Source organism: Syzygium oleosum, unplaced genomic scaffold (genome assembly GCF_021117445.2).
Source record: "Syzygium oleosum isolate NSW1041296 unplaced genomic scaffold, Sole_v2.1 Sole_v2.01, whole genome shotgun sequence".
NCBI lineage: Eukaryota > Viridiplantae > Streptophyta > Magnoliopsida > Myrtales > Myrtaceae > Syzygium > Syzygium oleosum.
In genome coordinates this window covers 2,448,581-2,473,870 of record NW_026607485.1, presented here as the reverse complement: position 1 = coordinate 2,473,870, position 25,290 = coordinate 2,448,581, and the positions used below count along the sequence as shown (strand labels likewise).

Below are 25,290 nucleotides of genomic sequence, written 5' to 3'. Positions count from 1 at the left end.
CTGTTTCGTGGACAGTGGACCAGGGAAACCTCCTTTAATTAGGAGAGCAGTACATTACAATCAACAAAAAGGCTTCTCAAGGCCTATGGGCTTTCTTTTGGATTATAAGTGAGAATTACTAAGGCTTCATTGTCTGATTGTAAGCAAATCTTCTTTGCTAATATTTCCTTCTTCTTCATTGTCTCTGCCCGTAGACAGAGAAGAGCTTCTTTTACAGCGTTGCCTTCAGTTTCCAGCGGGGAGGAAGCAGACACAGTTTTGGTGAACCCCACAATAATCACTCCTCTGTAATCTCTGCATATCCCAGCCATCGATCCCTCTATTTTCCCTTCGATCCAAGACCCATCGACGTTGAATTTCAGAGTTCCTAGTTCTGGGGGCGTCCAGCGTTCTGCCTTCGCTTTGGCCGTCCAACTCCTCGATTCAGGTAAGTTTTGCTCCCGATAGTTTCTGTTTAGAAAAACAGCTTCTTCCACAATTGTTCCGGAGCTTGGACTAATTTGATTGAATACCCAGGCGTTCCTTGCCTTCCAAATTTGCCAGAGGACTCCTGCAAGCATTTCCCGACCCGATTGTGCTAAGCTTTTGGTGAGTGCTTCATCGATCCATTTGTCCATCCTTGTTAGATGTATCGGTGATACGTCCATCTGGATTCTCGGGTCTAACCATATGTTGTTGGTCCAGTCACAGAAGGTGAAGATGTGCTCCATCGTCTCGGGATGTTTTCGACAAATTGGACAAAGTGGGTAAGGTAAGGCCCTTCTTTTATATAGATTTTCCGAAGTTGGCAGAGCATTACTACACACACACCATATGAAAAACCGAATTTTTGGTTTTGTGCGTAATTTCCATATCTCTGTCCAAAGTGAGCGGGGCTACTGGTAAGACGATGACGGGAGTTCTGTATTTTGCTTGGAAGGAATTGCTCGAAGTCTGGAATAACCGTGTTTTACCGAATATTCTCCTATTGTAGCTCCATTCCATATTTGTCTATCGGTGTCCTAGATAGGATTGATCTTTATGGCCTAGATTTCGGACACAATCTCCTCCGGAAACAATCTTGTTAGCTGATTAACATCCCACGTTTTTGTCTCTTGATCTATCAGTTCTACCACTTTCTTTGGGTCCTCCCTGTTTGCTGGACCTCCTATGACTCTCCTTTCCAGCCATTTGTCCTCTCTTATGTTGATGCTCTCACCATTGCCGACATGCCGTCTCACATCAGGGCATATAGTATCCATTCCCAATAATATACTTTGCCACCCCCACGAGGACCAGGAGCCCTTAGTTGCTTTCCAAAAACTTCTGTTTGGGAAATAAATGCCTTTTAGTAGTTGGCACCACAACACAGTTGGATTTTGGGTCAGTCTCCACGCTTGCTTTCCTAGCATAGCCTTGTTGAAGGTAACTAAGTCCTTGAAGCCCAATCCGCCATCTATTTTCCTTTCTTTAAGGAGTTCCCATTTTTTTCCAGTGGATGCCCGATTTTGATGAATTCTGTTTCCACCAAAAGGAAGCTATTTTCTGTTCAATCGCTTTGCACACTGAGATTGGGATTTTGAAAATAGACATTGCATATTGGGGAAGTGATTGTACCACTGTTTTGATTAGAATCTCCTTACCCGCCTTTGAGAGCAGTTTTTCGTTCCAACCTTCCAACTTCATATTTACCCTTGCCAATATCCACGCGAACATCTGTTTTTTTGTTTGTCCCCAATCTGATGGGATGCCCAGATATTTCCCGGTTTTCTCCATAATTGGAACTCTTAGTTCATCCGCCAAATTTCTTTTGAGGATTTGAGGGCAGCCAGCACTATAAAAGATTCCGAATTTGTTTAGATTTATTGCTTGTCCTGAAGCGAAGTAGTATTGGTTTAAGATATTTGCCAGATTTTGGCATTCCCCTATTGTCCCATCCAGGAAAAAAATAGCGTCATCAGCAAAAAGTAAGTGTGACAACGTTGGGCAGTTCCTATTCAGTTTGATGCCTTTCAGACTCCCATCCTCAACAGCCTTTCTTAGTAGAGACGAGAGCATATTTGCCATGATTATAAACAAATAAGGAGATAGTGGATCTCCTTGTCTAATACCCCGTGTTGGTTGGAAGTACTTTAAAGGCTCACCGTTCACTTTAACGCTGAATGTGACTGAGGAAATACATTGCTTCACTAATGACACCCACTCCTGGCTGAATCCCAATTTCACCATGCTAGCGCAAAGGAAGTCCCACTCCACTCTCTCGTAAGCTTTTTGCATATCCAACTTTAGGATCGCCTGAAACTTCCTTTACCTTTCTCGAATTCTTAGTTGATGTAGGACCTCCTGGACTATGATTATATTATCTTCAATCAACCTCCCACTCACAAAGGCACTCTGTTATGTGGCAATTAGATTCGGAAGCCAGGGTTTGAGGCGATTTGCCATCACCTTTGAGATTATCTTGTAGCTGAAATTGCATAGGCTAATGGGTCTAAATTGTGTGATGCTTTCTGGATGGGTGACTTTAGGGATGATCACAATGTGTGTTTTGTTGAGTTCTGGATCGAGGTAGCCCGATAGGAAGAAATTGCGACAAGACTCGTGTAGATCATGTTGTAGTTCCTCCCAATGGTGATGGTAAAGCGGCCATTCATCCCGTCCGGTCCTGGGGCTTTTGTTGCTCCTAGCTGAAACACTGCTTGTTTGACCTCTTCTACGGTAACCGCTGCCATCAATGCCTCATTCATCTCATCTTGGCTTGGAAAAGAGCATTGGTCTAGAATTGGACTGAAGTTCCTGGTACCCACTGTTTCGAACAAGGATTCATAATAACTGGCGATGTGCTTGTTTATGTTGTTGGGATCTCTGCACCATGTGTTTTCAATTTTCAACATTGCAATTTTATTCCTTTGTCTTCTTTGGACCGTGGCGGCGTGGAAATATTTTGTGTTTTTGTCTCCCCACTTAATCCAATTAATTCTTGATCTCATGCCCCAATATTGCTCTTCTTGTTTCCACAAATTCTGGATTTGCACTTTGATTTGCTGCATTTCTTTTCTGTCGGAACCACCATTACTTGCATTTGTAACGGTCGTGAGTCTTCTTTTTAAGAACTCGATCTTGTTGTGGGCATTGGAGAATTTCTTTTTACTCCACAACTCTAGAGCATCTGAGGTCTTTTTCAATTTTCCAGCAAACGAAATTGGGATGACTTCTGGTACACCCCAAGCTTCCTTCACCAACTCCTTGCACTCCGCATCGGCCAGCCAATACGCCTCAAACTTAAAAACTTTTTTCCTTTTAGTCCTGTTTAGTTGGAGGGACAGCAGAATAGGACTATGATCGGAACCTATAGCAGGTAAAGCGAATGCTTCCGCATTTGGGAACCTCACTCTCCAATTTATGATGCAAAGTACTCTATCTAATCTTTCCCGCATGAGTGCATTTCCTTCCTATTGTTGGACCAGGTGAATGTGCATCCCTTGCTTTCGATATCCATTAGTGAGCATCTATTTAAACAGTCTTGGAATGCAACTAGTCTGTAGTGCTCCGCCCCATTACCACCTGATTTTCCCAATGGTACAATATTTCGTTAAAATCTCCAGCACATATCCAAGAGAGGTGATTAGCTGCCTTTATTACCTGTAGATGCTGCCACAGCCTGAGTCTTTCCTGGAAATTTGTGGGAGCATACAGGAAAGTGATGCGCATGAGAGTCCCACTATTTTGATCTCTACACAAAATGTCTATAAATTCTCTAGAGGAATCTTCCACCACCACCATCACCCCTTCGTTCCACATTACAGCCAAACCCCCGGCGATACCTTCGGGGTCTATTATCTCTATATTTTGGAAGTTGGTTCTTCTTTTCACTCTGTCGACGACCGGTCTCTTGTTTTTAGTTTCCATCAGGAAGACTAAGTCAGGCCTTTCTTGAGCCACTAAGGCTCTGAGATGCTGGACTGTCAGGGGATTGCCTAGCCCCTGGCAGTTCCAGCTCAAAAGTATCATATAATCCCCGGTGGCTTATTAGGGCTAGCCACTAGAGCCCAATCATTTCTTCCATCAACCAACTTGATCGGAGTGTCGAGGAGAGTACCTTCATTGATGGAGGGATAGAGAATCTCGCATACCCCTTGAGGATCGATTTTTTTCTGTTTCCTTGTTGCGGCCACTTTCTTAAAGGCTTTCGTGCTGATCTTCTCCCTCCTTGGTTTCTTCAATTGTCCATCTTTCATTGCAGACCCTGACCGAGTTAGCTGGGTGTCTTGGATTATGGAACCTAGCTGACCTTTCCCATTCAAGCAATCTGGTTGTGTCCCTTATGTTAATCTCTCCTTCTGAGGAGAGTTTTCAATCAGCCCAAGAATTGTCTTACCCTTAGATGTAGACAACTCTGGTTCTCTAGGAATAAGTTCCCTTTGTGTTTCCGGGATGACCTTGTTTTCCTCCGTAGAGGGACTATATGTACCGTAAAAGATCTTCCAAAAGGGGCTGGGTTCTCGAACTTCCACTCTCAGCCATTGCCCAAATTTGCTCCTTGCGTTTACAATGGGGCCCGACTCCGCAAAGGGAACTTCCTTGCAGTAGGTTGCATAATGCCCTATCCTCCCGCATGAGTAGCAGAAATGCGGGAGTCTTTCGTATCTAAAGTCCACCCAGATCTTCTTATGCTCCAGGTCTACAATAGTTCCTGTCTTTAGGGGGTTAGAAAGGTTCACAAGAACTCTTACTTTACAGCGTCTACTAGGGCCTCCTCCTCTTGAGTCAAGTTTCACTTCTACCACTTCACCAATCTTCCTTGCTATTTCCTTAACTGTATCTTTTGATAACCTCCCACGAGGAATACCTACCAACTGAACCCAAAAGGCACAGTGTGTGAACTCGTAGCAATGGTTGGGAGTATCCGGATCGCCTTGTTGAAGAACTAGTAAGTTACTCGAGAAGGACCATGGACCTGAATTCAATACCCTATTTTTTTCCTCTATCGAAGTGAAGGAAAAGGAGAAGAGCCCCGGCTCGATGAGCTCGCATTCTAACTGGTTCGTTTTCCATGACTTCTTCATTGTGTTAATGAATGCTTGAACATTCACCTTTGGTTTTGAGTACAGTTTCCCATATAAAGTTAATGCACATTCTTGTTGTTTTTCTGCAGGGATTTCGCCATTTAACCGCACGAGGTCATCTTCTGACCATAGATTTCCCAGTTCTTTACACAGGGCTGCCACCCGAGCTGCATTATCATCTTCCTTTGGCATAGTAGGTTCGATGTGAAACTCACTACACTATCTTTGTTCGATTATGGCACTTACCATGAACTCCAAATTGATCCCCATTTCTCCGAGATCGACAATGTTGTACTTCTATAGACAAGTGGCGCCGAAATAAACAGCTGTAAATTTGTCCTTAATGAGACAACTTAACTGGAAATATGATTGAACAGGCTATAGTTTACGGCTTCGCTCCTTCTTGCCCCAAGATTACACTTGTAGTTTAAAAGCTTCATCTACTTCGTACGAAAGTTGATACTAGAGGCTGAGCAGGGCACGGGGAGGATGGATGAGGAAGTTTGGGATGACTGAACTTTTAGGGTCGCGATGGAAGTTACTCAGTGTGAAGGGTGAAGGTTAGCAAAACTGGGGTTTAAATCGGTAGAGAAACAGCTCTTCTCGACCCACCGAAAGGAACCCCGACCCTACGCCTCAGACGGGGAATATTCTGCCATTCACGAAGAAACAGATGGCTTGTGCTTGAGGATTCCACGCCACTAAGGAAAATGATGACTCGATGGGGGGGTTTGGATTAGGGCATGACGAAGATGGATCTTTAGACTTCCTGGATTTATGGGAGGAAGGGAAGATTGGGATTTCTCACGGGGAGAGGAAACAAAGAAGGATTAAAGCTGGGGAAGGCCGGATTAGGTTTTGAGGGGAGAACTATCACCATTGGGATAGGGAGGGGAGCTCCTAAACGGAGAGTGTTTCCGACAACTGGATTGTCTCAATTACTTACTTTACAGCTTTATATACCATCAATTCAATGGCCTAGGATATGGGGATTTTTAAATAGATAATGAATTTAATATAAAAGACCAATTAATCTGTATGTAATATTTAAGCGTCGTTCTAAATGTTCGAAATATCCAATATATTGAGAAAATAAATAAAGGATCTCTGATATGTCTCTAGATCTAGCAATAGAAAAAATATATTCTAATATGAAAGTGCAAATTTCTACATAGAAAATTATTAAATAAATAAAATTAAATAAAAGCATGAGCATTATAAATAATAAAGAGACCGTAAGCAATATATAGAATTAAAAGGATAATTGCTAGGAATTCTAAATCAACCATGTAGGTGGTATTGCTAAATGGGATTGAAAAGGGCAAAACGGTAAGGAAATATTTGAAACGGTATTGCAAGAAATATTTCTAAATCAAACGGTATTGCAGAGAACTGCTTTAAAATAAAGTACAAACCATCCACAGGCGGTTCGACTTGCCGTTTGTGGGTTATGTAAATGTAAATGCAGGGAAGGAAATATATGGAAAGACTATTATATAAATAGTATGGAAAGATTACAACAACAGTATTGAAAGGTTACAGAAAGTAGATATTGAAGTACAAGTGCAAATTAAGAAAATTTCTTTGGCAGAATTTCTCCCGTTACTCAGACTATTTGGTTGTCTAGAACGATAAGATTTTCCACACTATAAAAACTAGAAAAACATTTGAAAGATCTTGAAAGTATGGAATAAGATCTTTATAGGGATCAGAAACTTACTAGGTATGGAAAGGTTATAGAAAGGTTTTGAGATGAATGATCTCTTATTCCTTCGAAGAAGGCTTGGAGAGAACTAGAAAAACTGGAGAGGGTTTTGAGAAAGACCTGAAGAGGTTCTAAAGAGATTGTGAAAGGTTCTGCCCCCTCAGGCGAGTGAGGTCCTTTTTTATAAGCAAGCTGAGTTCCTGTAGAAATAGTTCACGGGTATTACTGAAGCAAATAGTAGTAAGTGCATAGTGTTTACAGTGAATAGTACCCTGACATAATTATGAAAATTTTGAGAAAGGAAAAGACTGGCAGGCTCCTTTCAGTTTAGTAATGATGAAAATGGTAGGAGTCTTTCGGCACCTGATATCATGGTTTGGACAAATCTTCCGCCACTTCGTCTTCTTCTTCTTGTTCTACTACATCTCCCCATGGGATTCTTGGAAGGATTCCGTAGCGGTCATCTTCATTGGAGTTCCCACTGTGATGAGAGTGAGAAGATCCAGAGTCTTCAATTTCAGAAAGAGCTTGTTTCAACATTCCGGCCAATTGCTGGTGTGATTGAGCTGAAGCTAATTTAGAAAGAAAGAAACCTTTGTCATGTAAGAAAGGGGTGATTTCCCCAGGAGGAGGACAACCAGGAACAGATTGTCTAGCAACGAGCCATTTGTTGATGGCATTTGTAGAAACTCTATCAAAGAATTTGAAACCATCCCACCATTTGACTTTGAATCGTCGTATTAAAATAGGGATGCCTGTTATGGGTGCTTTCCTATAATCAAGAGTCCATCCAAGAACCCAAGATACTCCGAAGAAGTAGAAAAAGAGCATGAGTCTAGGAAAGATTTCTTCAAAGGGGTGTGGATTGAATTTGCTGAGGAAGAGTTCGTAACTGGGTAGAACTCTGGTATGAAGGATTTCATCAGTGGGTCCGAGTTGTTCCCACCATTTAAAGAACCAATAAGGGACTCCTTTGATATCAAAATTTTCAAAGTAGAAAAGCCAAGTATGGGAGTTATTGGGATTTTATCTCCAGAAGGTACTCCACTAGGCTTGTCTGTAGTCAAAATATGAAAAGGATGTTCTGTATGGAAGGGAATCAGTCATTTTGACATTAAAAATCCTCATAGCCAATGGATTGGGTTTCCAATCTCGAGGGTGGATGACCTTGTGTAATATGGCTTTAGAGTAATTTATATGTCCTTTGTCTGAGAAATGTTTGAAAGAGACAGATTTTGTTTCTATCAAAATTCTTTCATAAAATTCGACAGTTTTGTAAATGTCGTAAGGAGTGTATAAAAATTTATCTGAAAACATGTTTTTTGCGAAAACATAAGGGTTTTCATCATAAAAGCCATTTTCAATATTACAAATGTTATCATAATTTGTCTTGGGAAAGAACTTTGATTTAGGTTCAGGAGGGGTTGTCTGAGTAGACTGAGTAGACTGGATAATCACCTCACTAGAAATTCTTTTTCCCATTTGCTTTTTTGAGTAGCAATGGGAGAAGGGTCAGGACTTACCAGTGCTGTTGATGGTTGTGTCTGACTATTGAAGGCTTTTTGGAGGAGCTACAAAGCTTCTTCATGAGAAATTTTAGTAATATCAAAAGGGGGTCTTAATGATAATTCAAGATCTGGTTTAGCCTGGGTAGAAATGATAGTGGTATTTGAAGATGGCTGGGTAGTTGCCTGCAGCCAGGTTCTTATGTTGGTTAAGCCAAGAGGTGAGGATTTTTTCTCTGAGGAGGCTTCGGCAATTTCTTTGCCTTTATCTCTTCTGGTTGGTTTGTTGGGTGGCTTAGGAGGCATTTTCCCTATAAAAATTCTCGTGTGAGAAAATCTGGAAGAGAATTTGAAGAACCATTTATAAATTCTATATCAAAATCAAAGACAGATAAAATGGCTTGCCATCTGGCGAAAATCTGTTTGGAAGCAATATTTTGAACATCTTTCTGCAAAAACATCTTTTGCAGATTTGCAATCTATTCGTAACAAGAATTTCTTATTCGAAAGATCTCCTTGAAACTTAGAAATAGAAAGTACAATAGCAAGAATCTCCTTTTTAATCGTGGAGTAGTTCTTTTGGCAATCATTCCAATGTTTGGAGACAAATTGAACAATCTGTTCTTTATTGTCTTTGGATTGTTTAAGAATTCCTCCATATCCAATATCAAAAGCATCAGTTTCAACAATTTTGAAAGCAAAAGGATCAGCAAGATGTAAACAAGGAATTTCCTTGACAGTCTTCTTGATTTGTTTCACAATATAAGTATGGATCTGAGTCCATGGTGGAGGATCTTTCTTGAGCCTCTGATGGAGTGGTTTGCAAATTATATTGATGTGAGGAAAGAATTCAATGATATAATTCAAACTTCCTAGAAACCTTTGCAATTGATTTTTATCTCTGATTTCATCTGGAAATTTTTCAAAAAATATTATTGATCTTTCAATAGGTATGATAGTACCTTGATGAATGTAGTGTCCTAGGAAACGAATTTTTGTTTTAAAAAGAGATATTTTAGTAAGTGAAACTACTAAACCATTTTTCTTCACAATATTGAAAAAATGATTGATGTGTTTAAAATGCTTTTCTATGGATGTAGAAAATATTAAAACATCATCAATATAGACTATAATATAATCAGAACAATGATTAAAAATATCATTCATTATCCTCTGGAATTCAGAAGGAGCATTTTTCAGGCCAAAAGGCATAACATTCCATTCATATTGGCCAAAAGAAACAGTAAAGGCTGTCTTATATCTATCCTTTTCACTAATTTGAATTTGCCAGAAGCCTGATTTCATATCAAATTTTGAAAAGATCTTTGCATCAAAAAGTCTATTCAACAAATCTTTTTTGTTAGGAATAGGATATCTTATCCATTTTAAAGCTGTATTCAAAGGTTTGTAATTTATTACCAATCTTGGAACCCCTCTTTCTAGTTCAGTGCTTTTGTTGACATAGAAAGCAGAGCAACTCCAAGGTGATTGGCTTTTCCTAATAAGTTTTTTCTCAAGAAGTTCTTGTATTTCCTTTTGACAGAAATTTAAAACTTCATGGTTCATTTGAGAAGGTCCAGCCTTAGTAGGAATGTTCTTTTCTGAAAATCCTGGTTCATAAGGTAGATCAACTATGTGGCACTTACGAGACCAGAAAGCATTGGGAATATTGGAACATATGGAATCTTTGATTTGATTTTCAAGATTGGAAATCTTCTTCTGAAGACTTATTTCAGAAAGATTTTTGTCAATCTTTTTGTATTCAAGATCTTCTCTAAGAAACTGAAGATGAGTTTCTTTGTCTTGGATTATACAATTAATCTCAGAGATGGAATGCTCTTGAAGAGTATTCAAATTTCTGGTTTGGGGCTTTGAAACGAAATTAAAACATATTCTTTTGCCTAAGGCTCCTGTTTCGATTGCCTTTTCAGAAACTTTAAAAGGCTGAAGCAAATTGATAAATGGTGATCCTAAAATAACATTTTGTTTGATATTTTTAACAAGAAGAAAAGGAGTTTTAAAAGAGATTTGGTCTTTCACGATTTCGGCTTCAGGAATTTTATAGTTTATAATCAGTTTACCCCGGAAGCTGTTTTGAGAGACTGAGAAGTTTTTTCAAAATATTTGGTTGGTATAAGACCTTCCTTTATACAATTAAGGTCTGCACCAGTATCAAAAAGGGCCGTTGTTTCCAAAACAATTTCATTTTGGATTCTTATAGAAATGTTAATGATCCATTTTCTGGTAGTAATTTCAGAAAGCATCAAAAGGAAGTTTGTATCAGAAGGAGATGGGAGTTGAGAAACTTCGGTTTGAGGAATTTCTTCATCTTCTTCTTCTTCTTCTTTTCTTTTTCCTTTTAAATTTTTCATTTTAATATCCAAAATGTCTCTTTGCAAAATGATCTGAGCAGCCTTAAGATTTTGAATTTCTTCTTTCTGCTTATTGATTTCATGAGTAAGATCGTTTATAGAAATGGGTTTAAAACCAACTTTCTTAGCCTTGCTAAGAATAGTAGAAATATTATAAGGATTGTCAGTTTGGAAAGTGGATTTAGAAACTGGTTTAGTTTTTTGGAAATTATTCAAATATTTCATTTTTGTTTCAAGGTCAGAGATTTCATCAAAAGTTTGCAATGGAATCTCTTCTTCTTTTGTCAAAGCATTTATTTCAAAACTGGTGGCTTCTTCATCTTCACTTTCTGAGGTTGATGTTGAAGAGGTATTCAAATCACAAATTTGTAATCCTTTTTCAAAACTCGATTCATCAGAAGAACTACTATCATCTTCAGCCATTAGTTGGTTGAGCTAGTTAATAGTTTCTTCATTTAAATCTAACTCATTGACCTTTTTGCTGATTTTGCAAAATCGAGAAGTGTGTCCTTTTTTGCCGCAGTTATAGCAAGTGATATTTTTAAAATTTCTTTTAGGTTTTTTGGTTTTATCAAAACTATCATTTTCTTTTCTTTTAGAAAACTTCTTATCAAATTTTCTCTTATAAGGTTTCTTATAAAATTTCTTTTGATCCTTTTGTTTAGAAAGACATTTTCCTGAACATTTGGATTTTTCAAAAGATTCAAAAGATGGATCATATTGGGCACAAAAATCTCCTAATCCTTTTTTAGAAAGTTTTTGTTCTTTCTTGATTTATTTTTGGAGACGAATATTAGTGCATAATTGTGTGCCTATTTTATAAACATAAGAGGTTAGTTCACAATAAGAAAGATGGTCATATGGAATTTGATTGCCATATTCTTCTCTTATCTTACCACGAACTTGTTCTCCTATGAGTTTTGGTAAACCAGCAAGAAATTTTCCTTTCCAAAAAGACTGGTTGCAGTCTGCTCTTTGGAAAACTCTTTGCAAAAATATTTCTTTATATTCTCGGAATTCTCCTAAAGATCTGCATTTCATATTGGATAAAAGATCTTGGTTTTTATCGAGAATATGAGAAGAGTCTCCTCGAAAATGTTGAGAAATAGAGAATATCAAAGTATTGACAGCATCTTGGATGGGCTGGTCATCTTCATCTAGGATATTTTGACCAAAAGGGTCGAGTTTATAAGCATTTAGAATTTGAAACCTTTGCTCTTCATTCAGGTAGTTATCCCACCATCCTTTGAGTTGGCCTGTAAATCCAGCTATTAAAAGATATGCAACTGAATGATCGGAAGTGTCTGGAATGGTTTTATAAGTGTTAGCAAGCATAACCATTTGGGTTAAAATATTGATAAGGTTTTGTTCAGAAACACCATCTATGTTCCACTCATAGATAGCATCAGAAGAATATTTATTTTGAACTTTTGAAAAGGTTTCTTCTGTGAGGATATCAGGGGGAGTGGCACGAGAATAATATAGTTTTTGGGGATCCTTCCAAGTGATACGATTTATCTCAGGGATTGACTCAGTATCAGATTTATCTAAAAGATTGATCTTGTTGGAAGGCTCAATGCGATCTGGAGTGTCTTTGACGCTCAGATTTTGTATTAAAGGAGTATCCAAAATTATAGGATTTTTAGGAATCAAAACTGCTTTTCCTTTGAGGAGTTTTCTCCTATCCTCTAAGGCTTTAGCAAATTCAATACTTGGATTTTTTGGAATTTCAAAATTTCTAAAAAGCGGAGGTTTTAAATCCTTTTTTGGAATTGTTATAGAAGAGGATGAAAAACTATTTTGAGTAAGATTTTCAATTCGATCAAGTTGTTTGCCTATGGTGTGAAGATGTTGATTTGAAAAGTTATTTTGTTCAACAATCTTCTTGATTCCTATGCCATCTATTTCGGAGGTTGTTTTGAAAGGAGAAGCGATTATTTCAGTTTCCCAATGTTCAAATCTGATTTTTCTAAGAGGAAGACGATCGTCTAATTTCCATTTCTACTTATAAAATTGATCTATAACAAAATTTTGTTTTTCTTCTAGAAATTTGTTTTCAAACCAATCAAAGAAGGATATTTGAACTTTATGTTGGTACATGTAATCATAATATTCCCTTTTGATTTCTAGTGCTTGTTTTTGAAAATTATTGAAAAACCATTCTCTGATTTGTTTGTTTTCAGAAGAATTGAATTCTTTATTCAAAAGTATTTTATCAGGTTCAAAAGCTAATTCTAAAACATTGATTTCAGGATCTTCCATTTCGGAAGGGGTTGGATCAGGGAAATCAGGAGTATGCTAATAAACTGGCTTGGAAATTCCGGATCTGTTATCTATACCACTGATGTTTGGAAGGGGAGGAGCACTTGCAGATGCTTCTTCAGGATTATTCAAAGGGATATTCAAAGGAATATCAGGAATAGTATCTACTGACCTTCGAGAAGAAGTAGAATGCCAAGAAGGAATTGACCTAATGTCATAAGATCTTCAGGAATATCAACGGATCTTTTGAAAAATTGAATAGTTACTCTACCTTCAGGGTGTCGAATAATATTGGTAGGATCAGAATTTTGAATGATTGGTTGGGGAATTTGGTTTTCTAATTCCCATTGATCAGGAAGGGTTATTTGGTTCCAAGGAATGGTCCTAGGAATGGTAACATTTGCCTTAGAAATATCTGTTTGTAACAGAAGGGTTTCTCTATTGGAATTCAATTTGAAAGCTTTGCTACCGAAAGCAGAATTCATCACTTTGTAATAAACTCTGTAAATGAGAGCTATGGGAATAGAACCTTCAGCTATAGAATAATTGTGAGTCTTTATTTGGAGGGTGAGAGATTTTAAAATATTTTTGTCTTTGAGAGAAATGGTAAGACCGGGATGACTATCAAAATGAATAGGTCCATTGCAAAGACTTGTTTCTACGGCTCCAAGAATGGATTCATCGTATTTTAAAAGTCTCGCATCTCTCAAAACAAGAAGCAGGGAAGTATCTAATCCTTCTTTGGTAAGGAGTTTTGCACCAACCTGTACCAAGCCTATATGCATGTAATTCCATTTTTTAGAATGTTTCTTTATAGAATCCTTATTTAAGAGTTGTATTGAAGCAAAAGAATTAGAAAGTGGTACATCTCTTTCTTCAGTAACAATGACCTCCAAAGAGTTTAAACTTGGAATGTTCATAAATTTTATCAAGTTTAACTTTTGGAATGAACCAATTTTCAATAGATTTATTGAAATCTTCTATATTAATTTCTTCTCTATTTGTCAACGTGGACCCTGTTCGGACATTTCTGTGTCCTAATCGGGTCAAGGGTTGGCTTTGGCGCTATATTGTATATGGTGTTTTGAAAAGTAATACATATTCTTACCTTTACCAAAAAAAAAAATTTTCTTCTCTATTTGTTGGTCCTTGATCAGACGACATTTGTGATAAAAAAACTAGAAGAAGACTCAGATCTCCTTAATAAGTTCATTGCAAAAGACTACTTTCTTCTTTTCAATAGATTTCGACGATGCTTACCAACGGACTTACTACCCCACTGGGCTTTATTGCCTAGAACACATCCATAAACCACTAGAAAAGACCTCCACGAAGGAAATCGTCTTTACTGCGAATGAAATTATAAAGAATATCTTTATCTATCCCTTGGCTTTGATACCATCAATATAATTTGCAAACCACTCCATCAGAAGTTAGCATTATTAACAATCGGAAGTTAGCTAAATACAAGCCCACTACTATGGCCTTTTCCGATTTCAATCAAAGGGAGTCGGGGTCAGTCCTGGCTCCTCTATCTACGAGGGCGGCTGCCAAAAAGTGGTTCCACCATGGGAGATCGATTCTCTATGGTTCGAGCTCGGGATCATAGTCCGGGTCGGACTCGGGGTCGCTCACGAAGCCATTAGGAGGATTCCCCATTATGGGATCTACTAGGGCTCCGCCAAGGTCATCCGGGGGTCCGTCGAACCCACGAAGAGGACCGAAGAGATCCCCATCGAACCATACGACCAGGCCACAAAACGATGAGGAACCAAGTGCTCTAGGCCCTCATCGACCCATATCGTAGTGGTGCACTTATTATAGGTAATAGCACTTCCCACTACCACAACCTCAGTAACGTCCACATCCTTAGTAACTAGATGCCCAAAACGGACGAAGCAGCTATTCATACCTACGAGCTTGAAAAGAAGTGAACAAAAACAAATGAGTAAAACTCAATAAGTAAGACCTCTAAACCTCATATAGGAGGATACCTTGTCTCGAAAACATGCCAAACATAGGACTTAACCGATCGAAGGCAAATCAATAGAAAAGCCTTTGCTATGCCTTAATTATATATATGAAAGGTAACCTCATCCTCTCAGCATACCAAAAACACAATCAAATAATCACACGTGAATTCTTACCTCCTGTCGGCACATAAACTTCACACAAATAATCACACGTGAAGCCTCGCTTATTACACATAGTAATCAAGAACACTTCATATCACATATTCATGCACAATGCATCCACACGTGTTCTGATTATAACTGCTCACGGCCACGACCGACACTCGCGTCGGTGATCTTCCTGCGTAACCGGGTATCGTCCTGCCCCATTTGGCACTGCAACATCTTGACCTCACTCAAAGATGGTATTCACTTAAGAGCATTGTTTCGAAATCTATGGGCGAACGGCATCCGAAATCCATCGGGCATCCAAAATCCATTGGGCATCATCCTCTACAATCATACGGATACATAACCAATTATGTAATCACACAAGCATATCAAGCACTCAAGCCAATTATTATCTTTCATTTAAGCCAATGCAAGAGTGTTTAATGCTCACACGGTTAGAACATCTAAAATACCGCACACATAAAAATGCACCAAAATAATCACACGTGAACAACCGCAATCCTTCTACATTCGAAATTGCACATACTTCACTTACAAACCTTCCTTAAAAAGATGGACACACGCAAGATGACTTAAAACGTCAGTTTATCACAAACCCATAATTATGTAACAACATGAGACTCCTATTGCACCAAATAATCACATGAGCACATACACTTCACCTTGATCCCCATAACATATACGTGCATCAAGGAAACATATAAATTCACACAGCAGTTAATAGCGAGAATAAGAATAGCAGAAACATTTCATGAGCAAACCATACAAAATTGCTATACGGTCTTCCTCTTCCTAGAACAAGCAATATCATGGTAGAACAAGCTCAAGTAAGACTCAACCTAGGTTCGAAACGCAGAGAATAACATCATATCCATTGATTAGAAGAACTACTTAATAAACCGAGCGAACTACGGATGATGACGAACGAACGGCGATGGCGAAGGGGTGTGGCTGACAATGAGGCGATGCGGACGGCGTCACGGCGGTGAGGCGGCGGCACGACGGTGAGCGGCCAAGAGGATGTCGTGGCAACGAGTGGACAGCAGTGGACGGCGCGGATGAACGGCAGCACGGCGGTGGACGACAAGAAAGGGAGGGCGTGAGAGAGAGGGTGAGGGAGAGAAAGAGAGAAATGATAGTGAGTGAGAGTGAGAAGGGTTCCCTAAGTGCTCTTGCAAGCAATTACATTAATGACTCTACTATCTACCCTAGTCTAGGTCTCCTTAATTTGCTCCCATCCAGGCAATTTCATGGCCAAGAGGACAACTTGAAATCTTCTTCAACTAGTCTCACCCTAGGCTCTCATGGCTACTAAAATAGGCTCAAGTATTTAGTTGGGAACTAACCCAGGGAACCAAACAAGAAGCTAACTAAGTTGGTCTCTTCCCCTCTCCTTTCCAAGGTGGCGCCAACCTCCTCATGGCAAGACCAAATTTTGGTCTCTTCCCAAATCAAACTTCTAGAAGGTGCATTAAATACTAAACCATAGGTTATTAATCATGCACAAGGCACATTAATGTGCAATCTTCTAAAAATCACCAAATGGTCAAATGTGGGCAAGATGGGCTTTACCCTCTTGATTGGCGCCTAACAAGGCCGAACAAGTCCCTTGGGCTTGTCTTGGGCGCGGGCCCTCGTTGGGCTTCCAATGCTTGGCTCATGTCCACTTGTCCGAAGATTAACGGTCTAAAGATGCGTAATTAAGCATCGTCAGATTGATGATGTCAGAGTAATATTCTTCGCCCAAGTTTGCATTAGGTTTTACATTTTTGCACGTAGATAGATGCTTTCAATACTTGAGTGTTTACCGCACCGCCTTTCAATAAATTGATTGTTAATCTCTTTCCTAGACTAGGATTAGTATTAGATTATAATCATAACAAAAAATCACAAAAACACTTGCTTGATCATCCAGCGGCTTGGAGACCTTTCGGATGCATAAATGGTAAATCAAGTTTGCATTTTTTACTTTGGAAAACAACTAACTAGTTAGGTACCGAAAGGACTCTAATAGAAATATTAGTATAATCAAGTCCCCATTCCTAGATCTTTGATTGCATAAGAATCGAGATGACACTCCTGCATCTCAATTGGGTTCTAGCCGATCCCAACAATGGCCAGTGACGACTCCTAGTAACATTTAGGCTTAAAAGAACTTGAAATGTCCAAGTGTCACGCGAGGTAAGAGCTTGGGAGAGCTCACGCTTATAATTGGACTGATTTGGATCATCATTAGATCATGTGTTCAAGCCGTCTTTTGGGACACCAACCTGGACCGTTTTGTAAGAAAATACTTCTAAATCTTCCCCAAGGCCCCGAAAGGGAACCCCCTTTGGGAGGGTCGCGACAGGTACATTTGAGAATTACAGTAATATTATCCATAATCTCTTCTCATATGCAAAATAGAAATCAAAAGACTAAATAAGTACACGAGAATGGTATTATCCCCGTGTACAAATCATATTATCCTTGCTTTTATTTATCGAACTCCACAAATTCCATCAAAGCTCCTCCATTCGCGCCTTCGTTTGTTTGAGCTCTTCCAAGTTGAGCTCTTAAAATAGGAGCTTCCAACCATCCCTCGCTACTACGTGCTTCAGTTATTCGCTTCAACACTATACATTATGCCTTGTCAAATTCAACTTGATCAACGAGCTCATCATGTTGTTGATTGAGCTCACTAATCCAAAGTCAATGATAGGACTCAACGAAGGTGTCAGAAGCATCATTTTGCGGAGGGTTTTGGTTGAGGAACCAATTTGCAATCGAATTGATTGATGGATGAGCAAATGGATAGGGTTTTCCGACAGGAGAGAATGTTACTACTCCCACCTCGAAGCTACAGAGGGTTACAATCTCACTTGCCTTTTCATAGATACTGGGTCTACGCTTGGAGAATGTTAAGAGCTTATCCTCCATATTTCTAGTTTGTCTCATCTCGATTCACTGGCGTCCTCTTGTCTGTCTCCTTGCCATGACTAAAGACAAAAATTTAAGAAGACTGCAAGATAGTAAAGCTATCATATTGATGTTAAATTTAGTGTGAGCATAATGAAAAGAGTGCTCCTATTTATAGGTGGATAATGATGTCAAATCTAGTATTCAATGTTTTGGGATAATATCTTCAAGTTGTTCCCTTCCAAGAAATATTTTTTTCAAAAAAAGTAAGGTTTGTTCAAAAGAAAGGTCGATTTTCCAATATGTGCGTGAATGTATGTTTCACAATTTTAAGCTCAATTTCGTATTTCTCACCACATTTGCCTTTAAAAGGTAATATCTATAAAAGAGTACTTTGTAATGAAAGAGCCAAATTTTTTAGTAAGAAATCTAAAAATTAAGCTCCATTGGAAGCACAAATTTGGGCAACTGTCTTAGTTGGGCAAATATTTTTATGGCCAAATACGTTATTTGGATTACTCTATAATAGGTCACTTGAAATTTGTTACTATGTGTGCATCTAAGAGATAATACATAGAAATCACTTCATACATGGTAGATAATATCAAATTTTGTATTTCTCACCACATTTGCCTTTGAAAAGTAATCTCTATAAAAGAGTAATATATAATGAAAGAGCCAAATATTTTGAGTAAGAAATATAAAAGAACAGGCTCCATTGGAAGCACAAATTTGGGCAAATGTCTTAGTTGGCAAATATTTTTATGGCCAAATACGTAATTAGGATTACTCTATAATTCACTTGAAATTTGTTACTATGTGTGCTTCTAAGAGATAATACATAGAAATCACTTCAAACATGGTAAATAATATCGAAGTAGGCTCACCCTATTTCCAAACCCTTATTGGCTCCTGACATCTCTTATCACATTGATTTGACTATATTATTCATTGCGGTCCTACTTCAAATATAAAGATAATTTCTTCTCTTTATTTTGTTTCAATTTTACTAGGGACAAAACTACCGATGCTCCTTTCAAACAACATTTGTTAAGGTTAAATGTGGGGCTCACTTTTGATTTAAGATGATTTCTTACCTTCTTTTCTTCTTTTTTTTTTAAAATTATTTCCTTGTCTTTCTCCAGTTGGGACAAATATGGTGTTCATCTTTACCAAAAAAAAAGTTAGTTTATTTGGTAAATAGCTTACGTACTATTGTGTTAGTGAATTGATATTTCTCCTTTTTTTTTTGTACTAGGAAACTATTATTCAAAAAATAACCTAAGCACAAGTAAGAGTGAAAAGAACCAAATACCAGTTTTTGTATGCATTTTGTTTAATTATAACTTTAATATATGTCATTACATTGTAGTTTGAGTATTTTAACGGCTCAACTTTCATTTTATTAAGTGAATCTAGTAGTCCAATTTCCATTTATTTTTCATGCCATCATTGCATGATGTTTTAAAAGATACTTGCAAAAAAAATTAAAAATTTGGCAAATTAAAGAACATAAAAAATTCTAAACATCCATTATTATCATGCAAATGCAAAAGATATGCTCCCTAAACATTATTGCATAGAATTCTATCTTTGCCTTGATTACATGTCTAATTAGCTATTGACAAGAAATTCTGGCAATTGAAATTGCATTATAAGACAACCCAATCAAACCATTTGCAAACACATATTTTTTGTCAATTCTAAATGCCTCAGAATTTTCATAGAATCATCAATGAAAAGAAATTTATCCTCAAAGTATGAATGTACTACAATAATAACAAGTTGTATATGCAACTTAATAAAAGATATTGTCATTTAGCTGCTTGGCTCCTCTAAAAAAGGTTACTCTCTTAAAAAAATATTTTACCTGAATTAGATAATAAAAGTTTTCAATTGCATTAATTAGAGAGTCAATATTTACTTTAAACAAATATATATCAAGGAATAATTTGCAATGTTATAGTGTGAGAAGCTCCTACCTTAGAATATGTCTTTCAAGTTGAATTGTTGCATGTTTGAGTCCTCTGTGTCCAGTATATTTCACCACCATGAATTTTAATGGTCTTTGAATGTGAGTTTGATCCGCAATCTTTGCCTTTTGATTCACATTTCTGACTATAATGGCTATAAACCTTACAAGTACCACATCTCATCCCCTTTTCAACAATGTCACATGTAGAATGATCATGCCGTGAAGAATTGGCTCCCACTATAGTTTTTGAACCAGAATGATGACCTTTATGAGATGTAGGGAGGGGCTCATATAAGAAAAGATCACTTGCTCATACAAATTACTCAATTTTCTTTTACACAACTTCCTTTTTTCAAGTGGTCATTCTTGATACCTCCTTCCAACTCATGAAGTTGTTGCGAAAATGAATCTTCTTCATTATTTTGCATAGTATCACAATTCAAAAGGACCTTATATCAAGCCTCCGTTGTAAATTAATAATAAATAGAGTTAAACTATTGGAAAAACCTAGATCTTATTTCATGCGCACACAGAAGGCCCATGGATTGAATAAAATGCTTAGTACAACTCTACTTTGAGCATAGCTCATGGCATTGTCCCTCACAAATACTGGCACTACGCATTCGAAATGGCGGTCTACCTCATCAACTGGATGCCATCCAAGGTCACTAATTGCATCTCCCCTTTCAAGTGGTTTACAATCACCCTCTAAATTATTCATTCTTCCAATCTCGGTCCATCACCTAATTATCCAGGTACCATAGGCTTCGGCCCCTATTGGCATTCCTCCACCTACCAATATAGCGAGATCAATGACTCATACACCGGCTCTCGAAGTGTCGTCTAATACTGATTCATCCATCTATCATGCCCTAAGAACTAGGCCCCTCCATGAAGTTTATCATTTCCTGTCACGCCCCGAACCCGAACGAGCACACAACATCCCTCCGGGGTCGTCAAGCATGCGACATCCCAGGACTTGTCGCCGACCCAACTTAACTCAAACAAGGAACACGAACGGAAGCTAATTCGAACTCACCGTACAACATATAATGAAACAGGGTAGTAGAGAAAGACGAACGATACACATCAACAAACTGCCTTTTAAGAACATAATGTTACTAACAAACGGCACAAGGTACAAGCCTTACTAAAGGACGATATCTACGCACCACGCGTATGCAAAAAGGGATAGGTGGTGGGCTGGCCTAGCTTGTCTACCAAAAAGGGACAGTCCAAAATGCAAGGTACCCAAACCCTCACCACAACTGGCCATAACCGGGAGGAGGCTCCGGCTCATTATCTACAGAATCCGTATCAGACTTCGGGTCTACCACTTCCCCATCCGGAATGTCAAGGTCCATTGGATCCCAGACCTCCTCCCCGATAACGCCAGTCGGGGGTCCGTCAAAACCACGGAGTGGACCACTCAAAACGTCCCTTTCCTTAATAAACCACGCCACGAACGGGTAGGCCTTTAGTGGAGGCAATCCCACATCCACCCAGACGGTAGATTGGTGCTTCTGGTACGTCCTGCCAGGTCCTATTGGATACTCAGTAAAACCGTGTCTATCTCCATAGGCACGCCAAAATGCAGAGAAGGGCGGTTCATGGTCGAGGGTCTGAAATGGTTATATTGCAACAATGAGATAAAATCTCAATAAGCAACTACCTAAGCCTCGCTTAGACTAACACGTACCTCCGGACAGCCCTAACATGCAATTCTAACATTCAACGGGCCATAAACAATCACAAGCGTCCTTACCTCGCCTTGACACAAACACACTGCCCTGCACGTTAGTATACCGCCATAACATGGCCAATTACTCATCAAACAAGCACATTTCGATTCATGGCATAATCATACATAACACGGTTAAAAATCTAGACGTGCTCATCAATTAACTCAGGCAAAGTATTCCCCAATGCAAATCGCACTCATTAAGTCCATATTATTAACGACCCCTTGGGCCACCGAACTCCCGCCAGTCTTCTGGCTTAACCAGGCATCGTCCCGCTACGTCGGCGACGACAACGTTGGGGATCGAACACCCCTTGGCAAGCCGGGTACCCAATGACATTCCACTTAGGAGCATCGATCCGGCCTCCACCGCGATCGGCATCATCTAGGATCGAACACCCCCCGGCAACCCCGGGTACCGGATGGCATTCGAAGTCCCGCCGGGCATCGTCTAGAACTCCCGCCTAGACGAAACGTGTCGTGGCCATGCACACACCTCAGCAATCATTATCAATTCTTATCTTTGTAAATTAGCCCAATGCCAACTAAATCCACCAAAATTTCATGGTAATACCGATTAGTTCCCGAGAGAGAGAAAAACCGAGTATGTAAAAAACCGGAGCCAAACTGGGCTGTTGCACAGTGACCGAAATACTTTTTAAATAAATAGTAAATCAACTTCAAAAATTCTAAATTTTGGATATATCGTATAAAACATCTTGATAAACATTTTCTATGAAGAACTCGGAACCCAGTTACAACTGTAAACACCTCTTTTTGTCACTTGAATTCAGACAAAATTCAACCCATCTGGTCAGGCCACCTGACCATCAAAATACATCTCATTCAGTACCCAAATCACTTTGGAAAGCCTTGAAATTTTTATATGTCATAGAAAAAAATGTTCTTAACAAGTTTTATGAATAAAGTTTGTTGAAACAAGGCCTGAAAAATTTTATAAAAATTCGGAAAGACAAGAAGGTCGGGTGAACAGTAAATCGGGCAGTTTTGTAACGGTCTGAAAATGGACTTACGAATGGACCAAAATGATCTCCAAAAATTCAAGATTTAATATATGTTATACTACAAGATTTTATGAGAAACTTTCATGAAGAACACTTCCTCAAATTTGGCCCACACAAGTCTCCACAAAAATAACAAAACATAGAGGCAGTGCAGTAGCGAATTCGAAAATCAACCAATCAAGAATCATTAAGCAAGCCAAGTTCAATCAACCCCTAAACCAACTATCCACAGCCTCTAATCCACCCCTAAACATGTCTATTAGTAACCCATTATCCTAACCAAGGCTTAGGGATTACTTACTCTTAGCCTAAGCAAGAAAATCGAGCAACGGGAGCAATAGAGAGCCTCGGCACGGCAATGGCTATTCCGGCGAAGCAACGGCGAGGGCGGACGGCGGATGACAGCTCAAGTGGTCGGTGATGGTGTGAGGGTGATCGTGGGTGGTGGTGATGGCCGAGTGGTGGTGACGTGAGGCGGACGACGAGCGACGAGGCTGGAAAACAGCCAGTGACGGGAAACTTCGGGGCTGCTGGGGGCGGCGTTGCACGGCCAAGGGACGAGCTGGGGTGACGGGGTGGTGTGGTGTACGGCGGTGGATGGTCCGGTGAGGGAATGGTCTGGTCAGCGTGGCAGCAAAAAGAAGCAAGAAGCAGTGAAGCAAGCGAAACCAGAAACAGCAAAGCCAGCAGAAACAGAAGTGAAGAAGACCAAGAAGAAAGAAAGGAAAAGGAAAAGGGAGAGAGAAGGAGGAGTTGTTCAGCAGCAAGGGGACGTGGGGGGTCAGAAAGTCAGCAAAAACAGCATGGGTTCAGCAGCAGCAAGTTAGCAGCAGGAACGTGGGGGTGCAGAGGAGTCAGCGGTAGCAAGCAGAAGCAATCAGCAGAGCAGCAACGTGATGGAGAGGAAGTCAGCAAAGCAAAGGCGGAAGTCAGCAGAACAGAGGCATGGCGGTAGCAGCAAAGCAGAGGCAGCAGCAACGTGGGGGTCAGCAGCAATGTGGGGAGTCAGCGGGAAAGAAGGAGAGGAGAGAGAGAGGAGGGAGAAAGGTTCAAACATTATCCACAAAATATTTGTCCGCAATTTTCCCTTTTCCGAAATTCCGATTGACCCAACGATTGGCCACGTTTAATGAGACGACGTCCGACAAATTAGTCGTGAAAATCTTGAAACTTCGATACCCAATTCGGATTCTAATTAATGGTCAAATTCAATCGAACGCGGCTTTAGTGTATATCAAACTAACGGGCAACTTTTAGGAATTTACGCGTATCGACTCGTGGCCGATTCGATATCGAGCCACATCTAAGTTTACTCGAGCCATGGTGACCTCTGTTGTCATGTAATTGTGAGGGTCAATCACTAATTTCAAATGACGATATCGTTCGGATTAGGTTTAGGATCATTCGAAGTTCGTACAGTGGTCAAGCGGAATCACCGGTGATCCAATTGCATGACATTTGCGAATAGTTCCATAACCATCCTTGGATCAGCCTTTAACGTCCCAAAATATTCCCTCGCCAATCCTTATGGTCAAAGTGTCAATCCATGGCTAAGTTCTTAGGTCCACGTACTTGATTCCTAGCTAGGCATTTGTAACAGTCTGAATTTTCGATCCTTTTCCCAGGATTTAAGAAATGAATTTGATCAATGCACTTATAGTGAGATCTCACCCGGAAATGCGCATTCACGGGATGCTAACCTTAGGGGTAGGGCCGTTACGGGATTGAGTTCGCACGACCAAAGAACTCGACCTGGGTTCGATCTTCGACCATATGGATTGACGAGGGAATGTTTTGAGCCAACCGAGACCGGTCTACTTGATTGATCGTGTCCAAAGGGCACTAGTGACAGACCCTCGCAATTATATGACAATCGAGGTCGTCTTGGTTCGAGCAAACTTAAACGTGATTTGACTTAGTGTCGGTCATGGGTCGAGAGCGCGTAATCCCAATGAGCCACCCGTTAGCCAGAGATAAGCTAAAGTCGCGATTGTTCGATTTTAGTCATTTCTTGGAATTTGGGCCGGGGAATCGAGAATTTTGAAAGTGACAATTTTGGACGGCCGATGACGTTTTTGGCTTAGCCAACCTTGGGGCCACCCATTTCTGCAAAAAAATGGATTTCGGTCCGGGGCCGGAAAAATTACGGTTTTGCCCCTGTGGGCACCGAGGCTGGATTCGGAGGCCGTTTGAGGTTATTTTTCGCGGCCAAGGTCATTTTGGGGGTGGCCACGCATACCAGGAGTCGTTTTGGCCAAAAATTGGAATTTCGACAAAAATTGGAAAAATAATATTATTTTATTCCCGAGACTTTGACGTGGATTTTCGAGGGCTTGCGCGATGAATTTCGCGATTCCGACGCCATATTATGTTGGCCACGCACATATGGAACACGTATGTGCGAAAATTGGAATTTCGGTTCGGGATCGAAAAATTACGAAAATGCCCCTAGGCCATTTTTGATTAATTCCGAAAATTGGATTTAATTTTGGGATTAACCAAGGTGAGTTGAGGCTAAACCAGGTCTGGTCAACCATGGTTAGGGACAAAAGACCATTTCACCCCTAAATTATTGGATTTGATCAAATTTGGGCCCTTGGATTAGGGGCAAAATTGTC

At 39.6% G+C, this 25,290-nt stretch overlaps 1 long non-coding RNA gene across 1 annotated transcript; it reads left to right on the top strand.

Moving 5' to 3' along the window:
- Nucleotides 1-414: 414 nt before the first annotated feature.
- LOC130140278 (uncharacterized) lies at nt 415-847 on the top strand. Its single transcript, XR_008818306.1, has 2 exons — nt 415-588; nt 685-847. It is a non-coding gene; the product is annotated as an uncharacterized LOC130140278 (long non-coding RNA).
- Nucleotides 848-25,290: the final 24,443 nt, after the last annotated feature.